At 37.0% G+C, this 3,594-nt stretch overlaps 1 pseudogene; it reads right to left on the bottom strand.

Moving 5' to 3' along the window:
* Nucleotides 1-2,859, bottom strand: part of LOC107690529 (stonin-1-like) — a 14,767-nt pseudogene extending 11,908 nt beyond the window's left edge.
* Nucleotides 2,860-3,594: the final 735 nt, after the last annotated feature.

Below are 3,594 nucleotides of genomic sequence, written 5' to 3' on the forward strand. Positions count from 1 at the left end.
ACACACACAGACACACACACACACACACACACACACACAGACACACACTTTAGGGTTGCCAACCGTTCTGTATAATACGGAATCGTCCCGTATTTAAGGCAACAAAGAAGCGTTCCGTATGAAAGCTACACGGAACGCAGTTTGTCCCGTATTTAAGGCATATGCCATATGAACACCTAGATCATACAAATAACAAACTCTAAATTGAAAATTAATCATTCTTTTTTGACAAGTGTTTGAGTTGTGAATATCAACGGGACTCTAACGGAGTTGGGTTTTTTAACGACCGTGTTTCGACTTCAGCAAATCAGTTTGAGCGAATGCAAACAACGTGATTCCAACATCCAGCCACGCAAGAAAACGTGCATTTTACCTGAGGGAAGACGTGATCAATAAGGAAAGTCGTATTTACATTTAAGTAACTTTCAGTGTATTCTTAACCTTGAATATCATTCTTAAAACACAAAATGACCAAAGAAGTGTCAAGCACCCAAAGCAGTACATATTTATTCTGTAAGTTCTCTTTAATTGAAAAATATGCATTTTCATACTGTAGTAGGCCTACTGTATATTACACACACGCATCAGAAGTCAGAAAGAGCTTTATTGCCAAGTATGTTTGCACATACAAGGAATTTGTTTTAGTGTCACAATATTCCAGTACACGGACACAACAACAACACACAGATAATAAAAATAAGATGTGAATAAAATACACATATGTATAAATATAAATAAAGCACACACACACACACACACAAAGGATAAATATGTACAGGTGTGCTATAGACAACGTGATTCCAACATCCAGCCACGCAAGAAAACGTGCATTTTACCTGAAGACGTGATCAATGAGGAAAGTCGTATTTACATTTAAGTAGCTTCCAGTGTATTCTTAACCTTGAATATCATTCTTAAAACACAAAATGACCAATGAAGTGTCAAGCACCCAAAGCAGTCCATATTTATTGACGGTGCTTATTTATATTAAAAAGGTGGTGGGGATGGGGGGATAAATTCTGGATAAATTGATTGTCACGAAAAAAAAAAAAAAAGAAAATAGAGATCATTATTCTCCTACGAACAGACAACTAAACAAAATAGCATGTAATGCACTAGAGGTTCTGACAAAATGTTCATTGCTGCAGTCTATTTTTTATTTTACTTGAATTAATGCAAAATCTGCACCTCTTCTGTGGCAAATTTTAATTTCATAATGATTCTTACTCCGTGAAGTCAAGCAGCAGAAGTTAATTGACAATATGCAAATACGGCCGGCCCATTTTGGGGTGAACTAAATATACAAGACTAGTTTTACACGTCACTGTTTATAACACGTCATGGGGCATACATTACGAGTATACCCACTTCTCCAGGCACCACTGCACATATGCATAAATATAAATATAAATATAAATATAAATAAAGCACACACACACACACACACACACACACACAAAGGATAAATATGTATATATGATATTTTTTCAGGATTCTTTGATAAATGAAAAGTTAAAAAGAACAGTATTTATTCAAAATAAAAATGTTGTGTTAAATATACACAATTATTCCAACAAAAAAAAGGTTTGGGGTCAGTAAATTTCTTTTTTTCTTCTTCTTTTTTAAATAAACTTTTAGAATACTTTTATTCAGCAAGGATGTGTTAAATGGATAAAAAGTGATATTGTTAGAAAAGATTTCTATTTTGAATAAATTCTGTTCTTTTTAACTTTTTATTTTGTTTATGGAACACAGGTTCCAAAAAAATATTAAAGGGGTCCTATTATGCTCTTTTACAAAGTCTTGATTTTGTTTTGGGGGTGTACTAGAACATGCTCTCATGCTTGGTGGTTCGAAAAACACATTATTTTTCACATAATTTACATTATTAAAGTACCTTTCTCCCCAGCCTGGCACAAACGGCTTGATTAGTTCCGGCTTTGATGAAGGTCCGCCTTCCGAAAAACAAAATGTGTTGTGATTGGTTAGCTGTCCCAGTGCGTTGTGATTGGCGAACAGCTTAGACGGTGTTTCAGTACTGCCACGCCTCTTGCTCCATCTTTCAACAAAAGCTTTTTGGCGAATCCGGCACTACTCACTCGTGATGTGGAAGCTATCCTCAGTAAAATGCGCAGCACACAATACTAAAGGATCATGTGACACCGAGGACTGGAGTAATGATGCTGAAAACTCAGTGCTGCGTCACAGAAATACAGTATACTTTAAAGTATAATAAGATAGGAAACCAATATTAGAAATTGCAATAATATTTAACAATATTACTTTTTTTCTGTATTTTTGATCAAATAATAATACAGCATTGATGAGCATAAGAGACTCCATTTATAATAGGCCTGTGTGTGTCCCTTATTCTCCTTTTCTGAAGTTGGCAACCCTAGCGTTACTCACAGATGTGCTGCAAAAGAATTCAACATCACACACAACTGACAACTCGACAGACCGACTGAAAACAGTAACACTTACACTGACAGAATAAACTTCACTGTGAAAATAACTTACAAAGAACTCAATCATGAAAAAATAAATCCTTAAATAGATGCTGGCTGAGTTTTATCGCGCCACTGAAGATCTGAAACCATAGTCTTCCTCGAAGTCTCGTCTTTTCCTCTCAGCGAGTGTTAAATATGAGTTCGGCCCGCTGTCTCTTTGTGTGCAGCAACTTTATAAAGCAACGACACAAACCTGAAGTACAAGTGTAAGTGTGTGTGTGTGTGTGAGATATTTAGTCACCTCATGGTTTTAGCTGTGTGGTCCGGCGAGGACGGTATTTTCTCAAGATGGCAGAAATAAGAGGAGCGGACGCGACTCCAGCCAAAACATCCCGAACGGGAAGCGGATTCTGCCGCTCTACTGCGGCGAAGGACTGCCATAATATTCATGAGGCCCGGGAGAGCACCAATCAACGCCAACACACCCTAATTAATATTCACGAGAAAGCCTTCAGCATCGCATCAATATTCATAAGCGAACATTCTCCTAGTGCAGGTTACAGGCAACGGCAGTGACCTGATTAATATTCATGAGCTCATCCCCCGCCGTAGTAGGAGTCGAAATTTGGCAAACGGGAAGAACTTCAGTTCCCAAAAACTTTTTTATTTTTAGTCCTCGGTTTAGTCCTCGTTAGATGAACATTTGGCTCGTGAAATGAATACTGAAAAAAAAAACTGAATGCAAAATGACAGTTTACAGCTTTATTTTCTTGATTTTGGTCGAATCCAGTACATTGTGTTGCTAAACAGATCCATATAAAGAGAAATAAGAGCCTAAGATGAGATGATCGTCAACTATCAGAGCACTCAAGAGCTGAATGGTTTAGTGATAGATTCACATCATACTCTACAATCTCCATCTGTGATAAATGACTTCATGAACTCTAGACAACAGCAATATATTTAGTGCATAAAAACATGGTTTATTTTCTTAGGAAATGAAGCAGGAAAATCACTGTTCATTCACATGGACCCTTCTCATCCAGACGATTTCTTCATTACATTCATGTGGAAAACAGCACACAAGTTTACCATGATTTTACCCCTTTACATCACTCACTCACTCACACTCTCTCACTCACAC

The sequence above is a fragment of the Sinocyclocheilus anshuiensis genome, unplaced genomic scaffold (genome assembly GCF_001515605.1).
Source record: "Sinocyclocheilus anshuiensis isolate Anshui unplaced genomic scaffold, SAMN03320099.WGS_v1.1 scaffold2600, whole genome shotgun sequence".
In the NCBI taxonomy this organism is placed as follows: domain Eukaryota; kingdom Metazoa; phylum Chordata; class Actinopteri; order Cypriniformes; family Cyprinidae; genus Sinocyclocheilus; species Sinocyclocheilus anshuiensis.